This window comes from Rattus norvegicus, chromosome 5, assembly GCF_021556685.1.
Source record: "Rattus norvegicus strain SHRSP/BbbUtx chromosome 5, alternate assembly SHRSP_T2T, whole genome shotgun sequence".
In the NCBI taxonomy this organism is placed as follows: domain Eukaryota; kingdom Metazoa; phylum Chordata; class Mammalia; order Rodentia; family Muridae; genus Rattus; species Rattus norvegicus.
Genome location: NC_141538.1, coordinates 83,168,351 through 83,191,201, shown reverse-complemented (window position 1 = coordinate 83,191,201; position 22,851 = coordinate 83,168,351). Strand labels below are relative to the sequence as shown.

The following is a 22,851-nucleotide window of genomic DNA, read 5'->3' as shown; positions in this document are numbered from 1 at the left end:
TATTTGTCTTGAAAATTTATATATCAGAACTGCATTTGCATCATTTTCTTCCTCACTTGCTCCAACTTCTCTTATGTCATCCTTCTCAAATTCATGATTTCTTCTTCTTTAATTGTTATTTATACGCACAGGCACATACTATGGAGTACATGTAATGTTACTAGGATGCACATGTATTTAGTGCTGACTACTTGGGACTGGACAACCCATCAAGGAGCTTGTTTCTTGGGGGAAAAAGAACCATTCCTCCTTTCTCAGTAGTTATTAGTTGCCTGTAGCTCTTCAAGTGGAGGTACAGCTTTGCTTTTGATCAACTTCTCTTGGTATCCACTCAGAGTTACAGACACAATTAGGAATATTATAAACTGGTTTTAGTCAAGCTCTACTCTGGGACTGGCCTTTGTATGTATCTTTTCTTGGTCTATTCCAAATAGTACAGACAAAAGTTCTGACAACACTGGGATGCTTAAAGTTTCTTCCAATCTTCATGTACCAGGATTCTACACATCTAGACATAGATAATGCAATGGAAGAGGGAAGTGTATACACAGACTATCCCTATCCTTCAGAGAAACAACTGTGTATGAGGTGGGGTCACATACAGTTGAATTTCCACTTAAACTGTAACTTAAATTTTAATAGCTTGAAAAAAATCTCATGTTCTATGAAAGACTCTATAAAATATTAATAATAATTCCTAGTCATGTGCTTAGAAAGAATTCCTCCCTTGTGTATCTCACATCTAGTCTTTTCAGCCAAGCCAACTCAAGCTTCAGAAAATTATCTTACAAACACCATCCTAGCAATTTGGGTATCCCAAATGCTGTTGCTGCTTCAGCTGCCCTCAACACAGGAGTGGACAGCCTCTCTCTCTAGGCAGAAGTTTTCCAGTACTCTGCTTTGGTGTCTCTGAGCAAAGATATGTGTCATCCAGGAAGTCTCTCAAGCCTTTTCTTTTTGCTAGAACTCCACAGTAAACATTCTTAGAGATGACTTACTGCCTGCCACAACTTTCTCTTGCTGCCTTTCCAGAAAGAATTCCTACAGAATGAGGTCAGTAACTTACTAACCATGATTTCCATTTTTTCACCCCCATTTGGTCTTTCTGATCAGATGCTGAGCAACTGTTGCCAACTGCATCAATGGGTTGCTTCCAAGAGCTATGAGAGCAACATCTTCCAGCAGTCCGAGACAAAGCCCAGAAGATCACAGGAAGAAGCATGGACTCCAAATCTAGTCAGAGGGCCAATGGGGAAATTTCAATCTGGTAGATCCTATAACTGTGTGGTGGAGTAATTGAAAATTTAGATGTGATTCTAAATGGTTTCAAGTAGACAATATGCAAAGGTCAATGTGCTCCCACTATTTTAGTTAAGGTTTTACTGCTGTCAACAGACACCATGACCAAGGCAAGTCTTATAAGCACAACATTTAATTGGGGCTGGCTTACAGGTTCAGGGGTTCTGTCCATTATCATCAAGGCAGGAGCATGGCAGAGTAGAGGCAGGTGTGTAGGAGGAGCTGAGAGTTCTGTATCTTTTTCCACAAGCAAATAGAACACTGACTTCCATGTGGTTGGGAGGAGGATCATAAAGCCCACACCCTCTGTGACACACTTCCTCCAACAAGGCCACACCTCCAGATAATGCCACCCCTGAACCAAGCATAATCATTCCACTCCTTTGCTCCCATAGGTTTATTCAAACATATGAGTCTATAGGGGTCATACCTAAACATAGCATAATGAAAAATACCTTTAGTCCAACTTTAAAATTCTCCATTGTCTATAGTAGTCACAACAACATTAAAACTCCAAAGTTCAAAGTCTCTTCTGAGATTCATCCAGCCACTTAACTATAATCCTCAAAGCTAGACAGGAAAACAGCTGGGCAAACTCCAAACTCAGTATCTACATGTCTGATATCAAAGAAGTCTTCAGATGTCCAACTCTTTTTTGGTCTCTGTTGACTACAGCAAATCTCTTTCTCCTGGGTTGTTTTCACTCCCTGTTAGCAGCTTTCCTCAGCGGATATTCTATGGCTCTGGCATCTCAAACATCTTGGAGTCTCCATAGCAACTTAAACATCACAACTTTTTTCCCCAGTGTCTGGAATCCACATAATGATCTTCTAGAATCCTCTGAAGGTCTTGTGTCAGTTCTCCAGCTCTGCTCTCTGTAGCACTCTAAGCCCTTGTTGAATCCACTTCACTGTTACTGCTGTTCTTGGTAGTTATCCCATAGTATTGGCATTTCCAATACACTGTGGTCTTTCACTGCAATTTGGCTTCACCAATGTCCTCTGATAGGCTCTCTTCATGGTTCCAAGCCTCGACTTCTTTGCATGACCCCTTCAGTCCTGAGCAATCAACTGTAATCAAGACTGCACCTTTAACAATGGCCTTCCCTGGCCTTTCACAGTGCAAAGCCTCCATGACCCCTTCAAAACCAGTACCACCTGAATGATTCCTGCACATTACCAAATCCAGCTCTAACTTAAGATAAAACTTTGGCTACCTCTGAGACTCAGCTTCTTTCTGCTCTCAGAAAACACTTCCCAAATTTTACCTCAATAATGCTGGTCTCTTCTTAATTGCTGCTAATTTCTTAGTTCCAACTACCCAGCATTAATTGTCCCAGTAGTCTATTCTATTCTTGACTCTGAAGCCAGAGCCACATGGCCATAGCTGCCAAATTCTGCTGCTTGCTGGGGCTGGAACATAGCCCCCCTTATTATATCACCAGCTTTCTATTTGCCAACTCCCTCACTGCCTAAGCTTGGCTGTACTGAAACTTGCTCTGTAGAGTGACCTTGAACTCAGAGATCTGCATGGCTCCATCTCCTGGATGCTAAGATCAAAGGCATGCACCACCATGCCTGGACTTCAGGTTTTCCCTACTTGGAATTTGTTCTATACCAAGCTGACCTTGAACTCAGGAATCTGCTTACTGTGTCTCCTGAAATTAAAAGTGTGTACCAGGAACCTTGGACCTAAGCTTTCATGCCCACTTTTTCTCAAGATTCAGATCAAAAGCCTGTGTCTTCCAGCCACAATATCTAGATCACAAGTGTATCCTCCATTTCTAGATTGCAGTTCATTCCAGATTAAAAGTCCAAACTATTTCTTGTTCAACTGCAAAGACAAACAATAAGCTTATCTAGGTGAGATCCTGTCCTGAGATCACCAATCCATTAACCTCTTTATCTCCTTGACCACAGGATTCAGTTCTATTTCACTTCCTGTTGCCCCTTTATTACTTTAACCATACATTTTATATTTTTTCTTTCTCAGTTTCCTCCTTTCTATTAAAACACTCTTTATAAGACTGAACCAGAGAACACAGTCCCTACTGAGCTTTATTGACACTTCCTTTGTCAATGCAACAAATATAAATCTCTTTACCTTAGCCTCTCCCAACAAGGGCAAAAATCAGCCACATTCTTCACCAAAATACCACAAGAGTCTCTAGGCCACAGACTGAAATTCTTCTCCACTGAAACCTCTTGGGCCATATCTGAACAGTTCAAGTCACTCTCAGCAACAGTCTTCCATATTCCTACTAGGATGGCCCAATAAGTCCCACTTAAAGCATCCCATTGCTTTCCAAATCCAAAATCCCCAAATTGACACTCATCCAAAGTATGGTCTGGCCTATCACAGCAATACCCAAGTTCCTGGTACTGCTGTGAACATATACAATGACCAAGGCAACACTTATAAGGACAACATTGAATTGGAGCTGGCTTGTAGGTTCAGAGGTTTAGTCCATTATCATCAAGGCGGGAGCAGCAGAGTCCAAGGCAGGCATAGTGCAGGAGGAGCTAAGATTTCTACATCTTCTTCCAAAAGCAAACAGGAGAAGACTAGTTCTGAAATGGTTAGGGTCTTAAAGCCCATGCCCACAGTGACACACTTGCTCCAATGAGGCCACACCAACTCCAACAAGGCCAAACCTCCCAAAGTAATTTCCTCTCCCTGTCCATAGGCCATGTAAAGACCCTTACTGTCCTTAGGACTATCAAAGGATTTCGCAGTGAGCACCCAAGCATTTACTCACCTTCATGTTAGTCTTAATTGCTGAACTATAAAAAGTTCACTAAGCCACTTTATCTTTCCTCTTTCATAGCTGAACTGGGTGCATAATGGTTAAGAAAATAAGGGTTTCTACGTTGATAGAAATAGACTGTCCGATAACCCTGATTTATATTGCCACACTTATTCCCCTCGTCAGTATTCACCTCCCTATGATTTCCTATCAAAATGACACTTCAAAAAGAGCCACATTTTATTCAATCAACCAATCTTCTATTCATGTATCTCATATATCTCCACAAGGGCCCTAGGAGAAATATAAGTTCTTCAGTTACAGCATTAGAATTCCAGCCTCAGTCTTTTAAGCAGGTTGCATAAGCTCTCTAATGCTCAGTTTCCTAAAGAATAAAATGGCAAAAATAACAGAAACTATACCCCAGTGGACAAGGTGATTAAGGGTCTATATACACAAAATTTTGTCTAGAATCAAAAGCTCTCTGGTTACAGGTGGTATAAATGAAAAATGTGCAAGTAATAACAGAACTAATGGAGTAATGGTAGAGATATAATACTACTAGTATGGTGATAGTGATGTCCATACGATTGTACTAATAGCACAGGCATTCAGTTGTAACAGTGGGAAGAACAATAGAAACCCAGTAATAGCAACAATGCAGTGGTTACTATGGTGAGGATAACAGAAGTTGAGTGTCTGTGCTAGTACAAGTATCACGTTAGTATAGATACAAACTGTCTTCTACAGAATTCTAATTAGAGAAATAGAGTTAGAACAATATTCAAGTAGAGTTAGATTATTTGGAACAGATGTTGTAGCATGATATCAATGGTAATAATGCTTGTCAGACACCAGGTACAAGACATCCTTTGAACTCATGACACTCCTAGACCCACCCTTCAGATTTTTTGACTATATCAAGTAAAAGGAGGCCTCAGAACTCAGAGAATATGAGATCCATGTTATACAGATAAGGTGACAAATATGAAAAAAAGTTAGGAACATAACCCACAGACCTACCCTGATCTTCTCTCCTCTAATCATATAAGATAGTAAAATCCCCAAAACCTACTATGCCCTCTTAACCTGCCTACTTTTGCTTATTTATTCTTTCTGCTCTTATCTTGAAACTTCACTCATTTTTCAAGACTAGCCTTCCTTTTAAATGTCTTTTGAGGGTTGGGACAGTAGTTAATAGTGTGGTAAGGTTTTTGCAGAGGACCCATGTCGATCACAAGCACTCATAACTCTAGCTGCTTCAGGTAGTCTAGTGCTTTAATCACCCAAGGGCACTTTCAGTCACATAGCCCTAACACACACACACACACACACACACACACACACACACACACACACACACACAGACACTGCATGGGAGGAAGATGTCTTGGTGATTGTATGTCCTGTTTGGGCTGGAAGCATGGAATGGCTGGATAGAGAAAGAGTTGGAAGTTGTTTGGGTGGAAGTGTAAAGAAGAACATAGTTAATCCTGGGAGAAGTACACAGGCAGAGGCCCAGGAGATCACAGAATGAGACGAACATCAGTAATTGGAAGAAAGAACACAATGATGCTACCCCAAGAGGGGAGCACAGTCATCTGACAGAGAGGTCTGAAAGACGTGCCTCAGCCAAGCAGTGCAGTGACCCAGGAGCTCTCTGAGAATGGGGTTTATGGGACCTTCCAGTACCTTCCTCACATCCATCACCATGTCCAACACAGAGAAAATATTTAGCAAGCATCTGCTAAATGAGGGCATGCATATTATTTACCCAATACCTTTGGGGAAATCCTTTCCCTTGCTTTCTCACTTTTTCGTTTTCTAGGAATTAGGGCTGTAGGGGTAGCTACAATTACAGAAGATATTTTCATCCCCATAGACCACAAATGCCACCTCTTTTTTGCCCAAATGGCAATCTGTTTGGGATCTTTCTAGAACCAATATCTTCAAATTTTCAGTTTTCTTTTTTATGTATTTATTTATTTATTTATGTTATAAAATGACATCCTTAGTCATCAGGAAAATGCAAATCAAAACAACCCTGAGATTCTACTTCACACCAGTCAGAGTGGCTAAGATCAAAAACTCAGGTGACAACTGATGCTGGCAAGGATGTGAAGAACGAGGAACACTCCTCCATTGTTGGTGGGATTGCAAACTGGTATAACCACTCTGGAAATTAGTCTGAAGTTTCCTCAGAAATTGGACATTCCACTGCCTGAGGACCCAACTATACTACTCCTGGGCATATACCCAAAAGATGCTCCAACATACAGCAAGGACACATGCTCCACTATGTTCATAGCAGCCTTATTTATAATAGTCAGAAGCTGGAAAGAACCCAGATGTCCTTCCACAGAGGAATGGATACAGAAAATGTGGTACATCTACACAATGGAATACTACTCAGCTATTAAAAAATGACTACATGAAGTTCTTAGGCAAATGGATGGAACTAGAAAATATCATCCAAAATGAGGTGACCCAGTCACAAAAGAACATACATGGTATGCGCTCACTGAGAAGTAGATACTAGCTCAAAAGCTCAGAATATCCAAGGTATGATTACAGACCACATGAAGCTCAAGAGGAAGAAATACAAAAGTGTGAATGCTTCAGTACTTCTCAGAAGGGGAAACAAAATAGTCACAGGAGGAAAAATGGAGACAAAGTATAGAGCAGAGACTGAAGGAAAAGCCATCCAGAGACTGCCACACATGAGGATCCATCCCACATGCAGTCACCAAACCCATCCATTATTGGGGATGCCAAAAGGTGCATGCTAACAGGAGCCTCACATAGCTGTCTCCTGAGAAGCTCTGCCAGAGCATGACAAATACAGAGGCATATTATGCTCACAGCCAACCATTGGACTGAGAACTGGGTCCCCAACGGAGGAGTGGATATTAGCCCAAAAGCTTGGAATACCTAAGAAAAAATTCACAGATCATATGAAGCTCAAGAAGAAGAGAGACCAAAATGTGGATGCTTCATTCCTTCTTTCTAAGAATGGAGAACAAAATATCAGAGGAGAAAATACAGGGACAAAGAGTGGAGTGGGAACTGAAGAAAAGGTCATCCAAAGAATTTTCAGTTTTCTGATTTCAGATTCAAGACACGTGTTTGGTGTTCCACTGATGACAGAGGAACAAGCAGATTCCAGAGAGGTGTCAAGCTGAGTCCAAATGATAAGAGAAATGCTTAGGGAAGGAAGAGCAATGAAACATTTTAAAATTCTCAAAATGCATAAATCATCCTGTAACCATACTGTCCTGATTAGAAACCCAAAATAGAAAAAGAAAGCTCTTCTGTGCTAATATTTCATCATAACCAGCAGCTCAATGCCCAGGGGAGCCAGTGTTTGCAATTCTTTTGAGTTGGGACCTGGAAGGACTGACTCAGAACATTACTATGCCGCCAGTTCTCAGTAAAAAAAAAAAAAATCCCAGCATGGAGTGTTGGCTTCCAGAATCCTTGTGGTAACTTCTCATTTCAGTTGAATTGCAAAGAAGAGGCAAGCCTTCCTGGGGGGTTGGCCAACAATAGAAAGAAACAACTAAAGGATAGACTCATATCAGGCCTGATGCCAAACCCCAAGCAGTTCTTGAGGTCACTGCCAATGGTCTAGGCTGTCAGGGAGGCTGTCTCTCAGTCATGGTGCAGCACACTCTATGTCTGTGATGATATGAGGTCACTGAGACCACACTCCTACCAACATATGCATTGGGGTAGGAAAAATGAGAAGTTCTTCAGTAATATTGACATAGAGTCAAATGCTGGTGCAACCTAATGTGTGGAGTAACCAAGCTGAGCTCCAAAATTCTTACTTCAAATTTAAAAGGACAAGAAAAAAAACAACTGTCTTAAGAACTAAGTAAAATTATTCAAGTAAAATAATCTGTAGACACAACATAACCATGTTAAATTTTAGTCCCCAATCTTACTTTCTCATGGTATAAAATTAAAGTTCTCTTTGATTTTTACTTGTAACTCTATTCAAAGAGCCCCAAATGTGGACAAATATATAAATCTTAGCCATACTGACTCTAAGCAGATAGATAAAAAGTTATACATGCTAGTCATTTGGAGGCTTGTTTATTTGGACTAGGGACAGAATGTATACATCTGTTGGTTGTATCATGTTTACCTTGACATGTCAATGATCAGTCTTCATGCTTGGAAAATGTCCCAATATTTTAGACTTTGAATAATCAAGAATTCTGCTCCTTTAGGAGATAAGTTTGGGATCCACCAAGCCAAAATGAAAGTCTCAGATCAACCAATTGTCAGATGAGTGGGTCTAGAAGTACTGCTTGCTCTGTGACTCTCAATGTCCTTATCCATAGATGAATATAATATTTCTTGCAGATTATGCATCGAGTATGCATGCTCGAAATTGCCTAAGACAGGCGGTGCTCATTAACTTCATTCATTCTACAATGCACACCAAACCCATCCAAAGTACCAGGAGATACTCCACACTTGATCTTAGCCAAAAGGTCAAGAAGGGATCCCAGGAGATATTCTAAAGACAAATGATACATCATGAAATAAATATCACTGTATTGTGGAGCCTTTGTCATCTAGAAGAGAGAAGCAATTGATCAATAAGCAAACAGAACTTTCTGGTGAAGCAAGTGTTGTAAAGAAATGAATTGAGTAATGGGATGGACAGTAATTATACATAGTAATGCTAAACAGCTGCCCAAGCTTCTGTCCCCTGTTTTTCACATTTTACCCCAGCAGATCTCCTACCTACTGAGCATGGGCCTCCAGTAAAAAAGAATAGGAGTTGTACTCTGTTAAATTGAGTCATCTAACAAACTTTAAATGACACTGTGGATAGCATAACAACAGTATATGTTTATCAGACAGGATAGACAAAAGTGGGTGTTGCTTTGGAGACCCTTGGAAAAGAATAGCTACACTGTCTCCAGGCTTGTCACAGTTGAAATGACAGAGGCAATTCTTGGGGAATAAGACTTCTTCCCCAAAGAGGGCAAACATCAACAATGCAATCTTTGTTGCAGAAGTACATTGCTGACCTTGTTCTGAGCTTGGTCCAAGCTGAGGAAGAGAGGAGAATGGCCAGCTGTGAAAAGATCAATTTGCTTCCAATCTACTATTCTTATAGTCGGAGAAACTGGCTCCCTACAGTGACTGTGTCTGTCAGGGGCATATGCCAAGTAGGGCACAAACTGAAGAAATACTCCTGTTCCCACTGTAGTGAGAGCATTCAGCCTTGAGTGGAGTCTGTTCCCCAGATACAGTGCTTTCTGGAGACCCATATTGAGAGAGCCAATAAGGAGACTTCAAGTCTAAGTCCAATTCAAAGTATGCAAACTTTTCATTCATTAATATGGTACTGAAAGTACCCAGTGTTGTCCAGATGTGGGAAAGCAGGCATTCCCATATATCACAGTTGGGAGTATAAATTGGTATGACCTCTTCAGGGACCCAGCTGGCAGAATTTAAGGAAACTGAATATGCATGGTTCTTTTGTTGTAACTAGCCCTCTTCTAGGAATTTATCCTCCAGAAAAGTTCTCAGAAATGCACAAGGATGAATGTTCAGGAGAGACATTTATTACAGTGTCATTTATGATAGTATAGGTCTAGAATGGCTGAACATTACATGTTATAAATTAAATTTTGAAGCAGATGTATATAAAAAGACAAAAAGAAAAGGGAGAGAAATGTTATTTCCTATACATGGAGAAATCCACTTATATAGGAAAAGTGTGGCATTCTATTTGTATGCATGGCCTACTGTCCTCTGCTTATACCTGTGTACTCCTATGCCAATCCCAAAGTTTGGTGATAATGAAATGACAAGAGTATGACATAGGCCCCCATAGATTTGCAAGATTCAAAGGCTGAATGGTAAATACAGAAGCCTGGAGCTCATAAGCCCCCATCCGCTCTTCTCTCTCAATCTGTGTTCCTAACCTAGAGTGGAGTAGAAGCAATAGACAGATGTGTACAGAGTTGCTTATGTGACTTGTGGTTTTTCCGGACCTTTATTTGATGGGCATGCTCAGCATTATCCATTTTTCACTGGTTTTATAAAATGGATGACCCATTTCCTCCCTTCATCAAATGGCACAGAGAACAAATGCAAAGAAAGTTGATATGCCCCAAAAGAAATAGCAGTTCATACTTTCACAATAAAATAAAATAAAATAAAACATTTGTTCCTTCCTAACTCTATCTAAAACATCCCCAAATTTTCCATTTTCAAATATTACTAGCAAGTTCAAAATGAATACCAAATGTTGAAGGACAAAAGAAAAGTAATTCTACCCATCCTGCCACTAGTTAGCTGTAGAATTGTGGTCAAGCTTTCTGCTCACACTGGGAATGTTTCCTCGGCAGTCTAGATGATAAGAACTATGTGTCCTTCAGACAGCTTAGGGATAACAAATGCAGAGCACTGAGGCCCATTCCTTTCAGTTTCCCGTAATAGGCATAACTAATTAATCACCACATTTCCAAACAGTCTAAGATGAGTTGTCTGAGTCCTTCATGGCATGGTACTCTAACCTGTCACTAACAATTCAAGTTGACATAAAAAGCAACCCTTAATTTCATTCTCTAGATTAGGTAAGATCTGAAGTTTATTTCGTAGTATTCCAAGAATTCAACTGAATTGTAGCTTATTTATAAAGACCATCTAGATCATTAAAATACAGACTGTAGTATCCTGCTTCTGAAGTTTAGAGACTGGTCTACATAAGTCCATTTGAACATGGCTTCTAGCTACTCACAGATCTATCTGCAGATTGTCTATCTGGGAGAAGTAATTTAATCATAGAAAATTTCAAAGTATGATTCTGTATTGAAAGTACTCTCAAATATGGGCCCAGTCGAGAGAAAAATTTTATGGGAATTTTCTTCATTTACATTTACACTCTCTAAGGCTAGAACACATTTTCATAAATGCTTTTCTCTCGTGACAAAACAAAGCCAAATCTCTCATTTATCTTGAGTTGCCTTGGGGTAAAAAAAAATCAAACAAAGATAGAACTTAAACTTCTGTTAAATTTTTGAGAAAGAGAATGAATGTTATATGACCAGGGAACAGATTATTTTGCAAGTCAGATGACTACCAAGCTTTTGTTACAATGAAAATGATCTGAAAACTAGTTAAATATCAATGGAGACATTAATAGGATGTGTTGTGAAATACATAACAACTGTAGAGGATAGCCAGACTGTGTGCTACAGAAACTTCCTATGTAACTGCATTCGGGTACCCACTAAGTCTCTGAAGGTTCTCAATTCAGAGAAATGAGAACTATTTGAGATAGAAATATCAGCTTACCATAACTTAATTATCGCAAATGTACACATACCAAGTTATTGTCCCAGACCTCATCAACGTGTTTAAATATGTATAGATTTAAAACATTTTAAAATGGAAATTGACATAAAACTTTTTTCTTGGTAGTTAATTCCGAAAATATAACATCCCACTTCATTTTTTAAATGAACAGAAGATGGTTTTTGTAATAATCTATCCCTTCTGATTTTCGGCACATGACAAATTATAACTTGTTATAACAAAGACTCTTCTTTCCCATTGACTTATTTTTGTGGATAGATTTTATTTTTCAGTGCTTCCAAACAAAAACCAGAAAGTAGGACTAGAATTCAATTACCATAAAATAATTACAGGCATTATATCCCAATTCTAGTTTATTGACTACACTTAAAAATCCAAACAGTTCATTCAGAGAAGCATTACCAAAATAAATTTATGTTTCATTGCATATTTACCAAAATTTAATAAATGCACAGTAGATTAGCCAATTGGGTACAACTAGTAATTCTTGTGATGACTCAGTCTAGAAGAAATTATTTTATATTTGAATGTAATACTTACAGACCATTAGAGATGCATTGATATTGACTTATAAACATGTTTTGTTTCAAAGGAATGCAACAAAGCAATCAGTGAAAGAACATCAAATATGAAAATGAACTATGTTAGCGCCATACCTTATGGACATAATATTCTTATTTTTCTTTTTACTTAGTTTTTCAAATAAAGCATGCAAGTAAGCAGAAAGGATTGAAATTGATCTCCATAGTCTTCATGAGAAAGTGATGAGTTATTGTAGCCTGTGCTTAGAGATGGAAATGGTGGAGACAGTGACCCCTGGAGAAGTCAGCTTAACCATCTTGGTGAGAAGAATCCAGAGAGAGATCCTATTTCTGAATTTAAAAAAATGGTAGAAGGTGCTCTAGGAGACTGGCACCTGATGCTGTATTCTGATCTCTTCCACATAATATATATATATATGTTGATCTCTTTTTTTCTGGAGAATACAACAGAGGGTTGCCCAGCTTCCTAAGTGATCCTTTTTTTCTTTGATCATTTCCTGAAACATTCCAGATAGATTGCTGAATATCTCTGAAGACAAAAAATGGTGGAAGACAAAAAGCTAAGAGAGGAGAGGATGAAGGCAGAAGATGGAATAGCCTAGATGCCCAAGATGTGCCCACACAATGACAGAAAGCTGCTTAGAAGCAAGGTTTGGCAAATGCAATCCTGGAACGTTTTATAACATCAGCAAAATTCTATCACACTAATTCACAGAACAATACACATTTCTTATTTTGGGGTACATGCTTAGAGGAAAACCCCGATATATTTAAATCTCTGATTCCTAAAATACACCATTGCTAAATTTTTCTAGTACATTTTTCTATTATAAAACTTGGATGGAAATTGTACTACTTGAGTCAGAAAAAAGGAAGTCGAAGATTTCAGTGAAAGTTACTATTCCTACTGTAACTGAGAAGGTGGTAGAACTCGAGACTAGATAAAGACATACATTTTTAGTACTCCAGGTGCCTAAAATCTACAGTCTGCCATTGACTCATTTTTAATATGGAGTCATTAACATCTGTTCTAGTCTTTTAAAGAAGATTCTGTGAAATCCAACATATAAAACAATTATCTTAGTACCTGACACATAAAAGCTTGTAATAAACGTTTTTCTCCTCGTTTTTATAAGCACATGAGAGGATGCATATGGAAGCTATTATATAGGATCCAGGCAAAGTGGGGAAATCAAGGAGTAGAACTACAAATAAAGGATGAAGCAAAGAAGCAAAGAAGTACAGGCTGACAGGAACCGGATGTAGATCGCTCCTGAGAGACACAGCCAGAATAAAGCAAATACAGAGGCGAATGCCAGCAGCAAACCACTGAACTGAGAATAGGACCCCATTGAAGGAATCAGAGAAAGAACTGGAAGAGCTTGAAGGGGCTCGAGACCCCATATGTACAACAATGCCAAGCAACCAGAGCTTCCAGGGACTAAGCCACTACCTAAAGACTATACATGGACTGACCCTGGACTCTGACCTCATAGGTAGCAATGAATATCCTAGTAAGAGCACCAGTGGAAGGGGAAGCCCTGGGTCCTGCTAAGGCTGAACCCCCAGTGAACATGATTGTTGGGGAGGACGGCAATGGGGGGAGGGTGGGGAGGGGAACAACCATAAAGAAGGGGAGGGGGAGGGATTAGGGGGATGTTTGCCCGGAAAGCGGGAAAGGGAATAACACTCAAAATGTATATAAGAAATACTCAAGTTAAAAAAAAACTACAAATAAAGCATTTGGAGTTGAAGATTGAGGAATGATTTAAAGGGCAGGTGATGCTTGGGCTGTGTACCGGAAGGTGAGGTTGCACTTTAGACAGCGTGAGAAGGCGTTCTTCCCGGAATGGTAGGCTACTATGGCGCATCACTGGAGTGTGGAAAGAATCACTTCCTGGCTCCGCTCACTGCTATTGTGTCATTTGTTAACATTATCAAATCTCTTCCATGTGGCTCTGCTTCCTAGCCAAAAAGAGATTACAGAGGAGCAACTGCCGCTCTAGTACCCACTGCGTCCTTTTCCCTTCCTTGTTTGCTCTCTTCCACAGAAACCTATAGCTAGAGGGTACCAAGCCTTCAAAGAACGACAATGCCACAATCTAAACTTCTCTGCAAATTAGAGGCAGCCATCAGTCTCCTTGGGGATAGAAGAAGGAAAGACATAACTGTATCGGAGAGTCCTTAGCAAGTGAGAGAATGGCAGAGAAGTTTTCAGTGCCCATTTGGCATTTATCATAGTGACTGAAGATTAGAATTGGTAGCAGAGAGTGTATGTGGAGTACAACTTTGAGAAACAGAAGTTAGTGGAATCCCTTCACATACTGGCAAAAGATGTCACTTATGATGCCAAAATCACTACGAGAGTAACAATTTCTCATCGGGCCCAACTGTGGGCAGTTACACAAAACAATGCTCTCCGAAAAAATGTCCCAAAATGACATTGTTATTTGGAGAAGGTTCAAAATGCCACATAAACGCAAATTACTCTTTATGAAATCTTATAGGCTCCTATGTCCCCTGAGTTCTGAAGAGAACTCCTGATTCTGTCCCACACCTGCCCATCTTTGCACACTCTAGACTGCCCTCCAGAGCACCCTATCCAAACTGCTTTGCTTTGAGCATTTCTGCAATGTCCATAGAGGTAGACCAGCTAATCCTTGTCACAGATTGGGGGTCAGTTTGAATGACTCCTACCACTTATCTCCCTAGGCTCTAGGACTTCTCCTGGATTGTTAGAGACCTATTCTGTCTTACATGCTTAACCAAGATTCTGAAGAGTAGCTACTACTGGTGTAGGTCCCGGTAGCTTTATAACCAGAAACAGAAAGTGACAGCCTCTGCGGAGAAAGAGGAACATTCCTCCATTGTTGGTGGGATTGCAGACTGGTACAACCATTCTGGAAATCAGTCTGGAGGTTCCTCAGAAAATTGGACATTGAACTGCCTGAGGACCCAGCTATACCTCTCTTGGGCATATACCCAAAAGATGCCCCAACATATAAAAAAGACACGTGCTCCACCATGTTCATCGCAGCCTTATTTATAATAGCCAGAAGCTGGAAAGAACCCAGATGCCCTTCAACAGAGGAATGGATACAGAAAATGTGGTCCATCTACACAATGGAATATTACTCAGCTATCAAACAACGACTTTATGAAATTCATAGGCAAATGGTTGGAACTGGAAAATATCATCCTGAGTGAGCTAACCCAATCACAGAAAGACACACATGGTATGCACTCATTGATAAGTGGCTATTAGCCCAAATGCTTGAATTACCCTAGATGCCTAGAACAAATGAAACTCAAGACGGATGATCAAAATGTGAATGCTTCACTCCTTCTTTAAAAGGGGAACAAGAATACCCTTGGCAGGGAAGAGAGAGGCAAAGATTAAAACAGAGACTGAAGGAACACCCATTCAGAGCCTGTCCCACATGTGGCCCATACATATACAGCCACCCAATTAGACAAGATGGATGAAGCAAAGAAGTGCAGACCGACAGGAGCCGGATATAGATCTCTCCTGAGAGACACAGCCAGAATACAGCAAATACAGAGGCGAATGCCAGCAGCAAACCACTGAACTGAGAATAGGACCCCATTGAAGGAATCAGAGAAAGAACTGGAAGAGCTTGAAGGGGCTCGAGACCCCATATGTACAACAATGCCAAGCAACCAGAGCTTCCAGGGACTAAGCCACTACCTAAAGACTATACATGGACTGACCCTGGACTCTGACCTCATAGGTAGCAATGCATATCCTAGTAAGAGCACCAGTGGAAGGGGAAGCCCTGGGTCCTGCTAAGACTGAACCCCCAGTGAACTAGTCTATGGGGGGAGGGCGGCAATGGGGGGAGGGTTGGGAGGGGAACACCCATAAGGAAGGGGAGGGGGGAGGGGGATGTTTGCCCGGAAACCGGGAAAGGGAATAACACTCGAAATGTATATAAGAAATACTCAAGTTAATAAAAAAAATAAATAAATAAATAAAAAATAAAAAAAAGAGCACTGACTGCACTCTCAGAGGTCCTGAGTTCAAATCCCATCAACCACACAGTAGCTCACAACCGTCTGTAATGAGATCTGATGGCCTCTTCTGGTGTGTCCAAAGACAGCAACAGTGTATTCAATAAATAAATAAATAAATAAATAAATAAATCTCTTAAAAAATTGTAAGATCCAATGTTAGTCTGTACATTTCTGTTGTCCCCTTCTACATCATCTCCAGTGTGCTATCAGAATGTGGGGCATGCAAGTGGTGCTTAGGTTGTGAGGACAGATCTCTTGTAAATGGGATTAGGAACCTTGTCATTAAAGCCTCAAGGAGCTTATTGGCTTCTTTGGCCACTGTGAAAGCAAATGAAGAGATGACTGTGTGTGAACCAGGAACGGGAGTCCTCATCAGACCCTCTCTCAGTGTTTAGAATTTGAACTCTGTAACCTCCAAAAGTTTCAAAAGTAAATCACTCTTTTGCAAAAGCTACCAATTCCCTGGCATTCTCTTGCAGCAAATAGCATTGACTAAGACACACATGCCATAAAACTCCGTGGAGATTCCTATCATTTGTATATTTCTTTTAAAAAGTTGCTGAATACATATTACCTCTAGGGATAAGAACGAAGCATGAACTCATGACTCTGCTCTCAACACAGAGTCCCGGCGTCCTTTTTGCTTTGTTCATTTCTCAACCTCTTCTTACCTTAGGATAGAAAACTACAAACAAGCCTTGCCCAGTTGCCAATCCACATCTGGAAGGTAAAAAGCCAACCCAGATCACACCAGTCAACTTTAGTCGCTCAGCACCAGAGCCCTTGGCCATGTAACCAGATCTGGCTGTAGGGAGAGTGACTAAGTGAAACTCCATCTGCAACAAGGTTTCCCTGGCTTCCCAGGAGGGTCCTGAGCAGGATATGAGGAGGCGGTGGTGGTGAGGTGAGAGGTCTGCACGGAAATGGTGAGGATCTTTGCACAGAGAATGTCTCGCCACAGCAGGCGTGGGTCTCCCCAGCATGACATCATCCTGGCGCTCAGTCATGCTCTAATCTCTGTACACTGCTCCTTTTGTGGAAGCAGAGAACTAAAAGTGTGCCTGGCATGTGGATATGTGGGTCATTCATGCTGGTGTGCATCCACACATGAATGTTGTACATGCGAGTGCACATGTATGTCGTGACAGAGAGTATAAGCTAGGGTTGCAAGATCTTGCACTAAGGATATTTTTTTCTGCTGGCCAAGTGAGCCTGTTCTGTCAATTGTGGGTAGACGACAGCAACTCTGATCAATCTGTCTAATTGGTATTGGCACCTCTGCTCACTCCTACCTGTTACAGCTTAAAACATTTCCAGTTAACTCTGAATTCTCCTTGTGAGGGAGATAAAAAATCGTAGCCAGTTAAGAATCCCCAGGGTGGAACAAATTAGAACACCTTCCTATTAAAGATCAAGGGAAAACTTGAGGACACAGTAGACTACAGTCTACAATCCCCTATACTGTTTTAGACATGAAGTAAAAACAAACTAAGCAGGGGTGAGGCAGACAAGGCAGTTCCTAGAACCTCAGCCCTGGGCAAACTGAGACAAAAGAGTGCCAAAATGTTTGAGGTCAGCCTGCTTTACATAGCAAGTTCCTAGCTAGTCTATAATGCATATAGCAAGACCCTATCTCAATAAACCTAGCTGAGTGACTTTGATTTGAGGGTCAAATGGCATTGTTAAAAAAGAACAAACCCAGAAGGAATGAGGACAGAGCTCCTCTGTACATCCTGTCCTAAGCTCACAGAAGGAGGGACTGCACACTTATCTCCACTTTATAAATGAAGACCAGGGCTCAGCTGGAGGACATTCTTGTCCAGGACATATAGCTGATAAGTCCCTGAGATTTGACTTGGATCACTGGAGATAGTTTTTCAAGTAAGACAGTTTGTTCTGCATGTATGAAGACCTGATTTCAAATCCCCAGGTATCTACACAAAGTGTTGGGCATGGCTAGAAGTACCTGCAACACCAGTGTGGTGAGGGTCAGGGATGGTCTTGCTAGCCACCAACAGAGCTCCAGGTTCAATGAGAACCTGATTCAAGAGAATAAGGTAGAGAGGTAACAGAACTGGCCATCCACTATCCCCCTCTGACCTCTGTACATGCATGTATGTTCATGCAACACACACACACACACACACACACACACACACACACACACACCACAACACAAACAGCACATCACAAATAAACAAGATAAATAAAATATAAATAAACATAAAACCTGATCTTCATGATTTAAGTGGCAGAATTCTGAGCCACTGGATTCTCTTAGTCTTTCACTTTGGTGCCTATAACCAATGCTATAGAAATAGCAAAGTTTATTCAACTAAGTGTTTTATCAAGGACTTTTGCATTTAATGTCATCTTCAACTGAAGTGAATGGGCTTGAGTATGCAAATCAGGGTTTCTAAGCTCTCATCTAGACAGGATTAACCCACACTTATGAATCAACATGAGATTGCACCAAATTAACCCCTGAATAAATGACACATATTGGGTGGATAAAAATCATGTTTTAAATCGTATGTGTCCAGTATTTTGAGCTTTCCCTGCATGGGGGTTAGAGGAGAGCTGTACACCATGAAATTCAGTACACAGATTTATTGAGCATGAGGGTATAGACTTGGCTTTGGACAATCCTGGGTTCTAATCCCCAATCTACCACTCTCCCTGTTGTATAACACTGAAAAGACAACTCATAGTAGGGATTCTCAGTTAACTCCTCAGCAAACTGTAGATTAAAACCCTCACTTCTTAGAGTTGATTGGAATAACTAAAACCAGATCCTGAGAATTAACATGGAGTATTCACCACGCTGTCTTGGCTTTTTCTCTTAGGTACTGTCCTCATGGCTAAGACCTAATGTTTAACCAAAAGCAACCTCAAAAAGGGTTTATTGTGGCTCACAGTTCTATGATGCAGCCCATCATGGCAGAGAAGGCATGTCAGGAGGAGAAAGATGTTGCTGACCATAGTGTGTGTGCAGTCAAAAAGCAGAGAGCACACAGAAAGTGGAACCAGGCAAAAGACTTCACGGCCCATCACCCTCCAACTGGGCCCTACCACAAGGCCCAGCACCAACTGGGGACAAAGAAAGTATTCAAACACATGATCCCATATGGGATATTCTACATTCAAATAGCAGCACTCCTCGAATCACATTCATCATTCTGCAACTATATGTATGCTTATGTATCTATGTGTATGGGCCTGTGTGTGTGTGTGTGTGTGTGTGTGTGTGTGTGTGTGTGTGTGTGGTTTGTGCCTGTGTGTGTGTGTTTGCATGCATACGCACACGTGCATGCTTCTGTATTTCACATGCTTCTGTCATGTCACTTCTGAGTCTGAAAGTTCTATGATTGAGAGACCCTATTTCTTTCAATATTCCAAGTCTGTGATTCCTGGGTCAGCTAAAATATGCTCAGTGAATATAAAGAAAGTGTTTGAACATACCCTCTTCCCACATTCTCACCTAATATAGTGAGCTTCCAGATAGTAAGCCATTTAAGCAAAGAAAAAAATTAAATTCTCTGCTGCTCTATGCTCCTCTCTGCCTCTATCAATTATTTTTGCTACAGCACCTATCACATTGCTTTTGCATTCACTATTTCTATGGTAATAAACTCCTTCATAGCAAAATAGCTCATTTGTCAATCTGTATAATTTGATTTCATTACATGTACTTGGGGTATGATACCTGTATGACTCCAATAAATGTTCATAGAACTCAAAACATTGATGCCTTAGGGGGCACCTGTCCACTAAGTTGGAACTCAGACAAAATTACCCTTCTCATATCTCATGACTCATAAATTCTAACTGCTATCAACTCTCCCTGTACCACTTCTGACCAACAGGAACCAATAGAAGGAAATGGAATTATTTTTGTTATCCCTGAAAAAAAAACATAAGTAATCAATAATTCTCTATTAAATTGGATGCTTTTTAAAAGAACTATGAACCATATCCAAGTAGCACCTCAAGACTTATCACTCTCAATCACTCATGCATATAAAGAATATCTGCTGGGAGGTTGTTAAGAGTTCTGAGATACTCAAGATTCTACTTAAAGCTTCCTGGGTCTTTGAAGACTTAAAGAATGAAGCTGGAAAAATGGTTCAGTGATTAAGAGCTGTGGCTAATCTTTCAAAGGACCCAGGTTCAATTCCCAGCAACCCCACACCATGGCTCAAAAGCCATCTGTAGTTCTAGTCCTACAGTATCCAATGCCCTTTTCTGATTGATGCCCTCTTGTGGCTTCCAAGGACCCTAGACATGCATATGATACATATATGTACATGGAGGCAAAGCATCCATAAACATTAAATAAATTATTTTAAAAATGATTTTTTAAAGAGAATGTAAGAGCACTATTCTTACTTACCAAAAGGAAATTCCAGCTGCTCATATTGGATTACTTGATGCAGATAGTCTCTGGAAAAAATTCCTTTTCCACTGGTCTCAGCACCATTGGTGAAGGGAAACTCTGATACACAAAGGAAATCATCAGTAAGTGAAGTCCAGAATAGAATGCTTAGGGACTGGAAAGTTTGGTACACCTGTGGACATCATCTCCCCAACCAGCAGGAACATCTCTGAAAACAGGAAGAGCCACTACTTCATGTGTCATTGTTCTCCACAGGAAAGAAGAGGAAAGCTAGCTATTGTCTCCGCCAGTCTAGCTGTAGTTAGGAATGTTCTACATGTATCCCTGTCAAAGGTTCATTCTGAGACTAAGGACAAGATGGATCTAGATTCTTTGCTTCTCTCATCAGGCCATTTTTCTGAGTTTCATCCTAAGAGATGCATAGTGAATTCACTCTCATTTTGTGTTGTGAGTTGTTCCTCTTGCCTACTGTTATTATTATTAATAAATTATTATTCATTATTATTTAAGAATAATAATTATTATTATTATTCAAGAAACTTAGATGGTCCAAGACATTTGGGGACCATTTGCTGTCTTCTTTCCTTTCCATGTCAAGAATCCTCATTGCCTGGGCTTTTAAATCTAGAATCAAGCAGTTCTGCTCCCCGCCACCACCCTTTAAATCCAGCTCTGATGCTAGGACTTTAGCAAGGCCTGGGAACATCAGAATGCATTTCACACTGAAAAAGAATACGAAAATCTCCTCACCTATCAGAGTAATATATTGCAAGAAGGTCACCTGTTCCACATTTCACAAAACCTACAATTTCTCGTGCACAATGTCCCATGGAAAGTCTGTAGCTAAATTTTTCCCATGGTCCTGTATGTTGCAATATGAGATTAACTTCAGGTCATTCCAATAAGAACTATCTGATAATTATCACAATCTTCATCTCGCTGTTTGCTAGATCAGCATTATTCAAATTTGGAACTAGTGACATTTTGTGCCAAATAGTTTTTTCATGCTATATCACCCTGTACATTATAAACTTTGCACAGAATCCCTGGCTTTGGTCTACTTGATGCTAATAGCAATTTGAAAGTGTGTCAGCTAAAATATCCTTAGGTATCATGAAACATCACTGGGGATCAAACTCACCCCTTGAGAAGGAATATCCTGGAAGATAACAATCACAAGAAAAGAGATTGTGTCTGTCCTGCCTGCAGCTGTATTCTCAACATTTACTAGGGCCTCTGTGTTCCAGCCATGTGTAGAGACTGAACAAGCAAGTAAGTGAAAGAATGAATCAGTGAAAGTATTATCGTGTCCTCTCCTGGTCTCCCTCTCCACTTAAATGTGTGTGTGTGTGTGTGTGTGTGTGTGTGTGTGTGTGTGTGTGTGTGTGTGTGTGCGTGTGTGTGTGTGTGTGTGTGTGTGTGGTGTGTGTGTATTATAATGAATAAAATGAAAACATATATAATATTTAGGAAGCCATAAGAAATAGAATCCAATGCACAATTAATAGAGTCTTACATCCTAATCACACCTCTGACATCAGATATTATTTTTGGTCATGTAACTTCTCTACCTCAGGTGTCCAGGAATTTTCTATGAGGATTAAATTAGTTTTGTGTAAGTAAAGTTCAAAAGATAAAACCACAACAAATGATAAGTAAAACAGAATATTAGAAATGATAAAGGAAAACTAATTTTCCCTGTGAAAGTCCTTTTCTAAAGCCACTATCCTTCCACATTTTCTAGTGCTTGGTCCAAGGAGACCATACCTTCTTCCTCTTGCTCCAAGCTCATTGCCCTGGCTTCCTATGGTCTATGTTTATCCTTTAATAGTCAATATCACCTTTTAGGATCTCCTTGATTCGTGTAGTATTGGTACCATTATAATAAGACATGCCTGACACAGACTAGTGATGAAACAAAAAGAGGTTTAACTTGCTTTATATTTCTAGAAGATTGAGTCCAAGATTAGACAATCTCATTGGTTTGGACCTATACCCCAGGTAGATAAGATGGCAGAAATGTGTGACAGAGAGAGTGCTTAGATCTTAGGCAAGAAGCATAGAAAGAAGCCATAGTGTTCCAATTCCTTTTGAGGGCACATACCCAAGAAACCTAAGGAAATCATTGAAGGCTCCATGCCTTAAAGATTCATAGCACCTACTGACACGGCCACACTGAGAGCCAAGCCTTTGCTTACAGGTCATGGAATACCTTACCTGAAACAGAGCAGCCACTTTCCTGTTCTTCCTGCTTTCTGCATGCAGTTCAGACATCAGAGCATACAATCAATTAGTCATGTCTCTCAAAACAGTATGAGCTGAGGCACCTCATTGCCCTTCATGACTTCCATGACAAGACAGACAGTGGGAACAAGTCTTAAAACTTGGTGAAATTCCAAGTGTGGAATTTATCTTTGTCACAGATTTGTAAATACAGAATGTCCCACATTTAACTGTGTTCTTATGGGTCAAATATACTGTTCAAG

At 40.3% G+C, this 22,851-nt stretch overlaps 1 long non-coding RNA gene across 1 annotated transcript in view; it reads right to left on the bottom strand.

Moving 5' to 3' along the window:
- The window catches only part of LOC103692377 (uncharacterized), an 83,119-nt gene extending 62,655 nt beyond the window's left edge, over positions 1-20,464 (bottom strand). The window contains exon 1 of the long non-coding RNA XR_015620945.1: positions 20,363-20,464. This is a non-coding gene — a long non-coding RNA (uncharacterized LOC103692377). The remainder of the gene's footprint in view (positions 1-20,362) is intronic.
- Between the last annotated feature and the right edge of the window lie 2,387 nt (positions 20,465-22,851).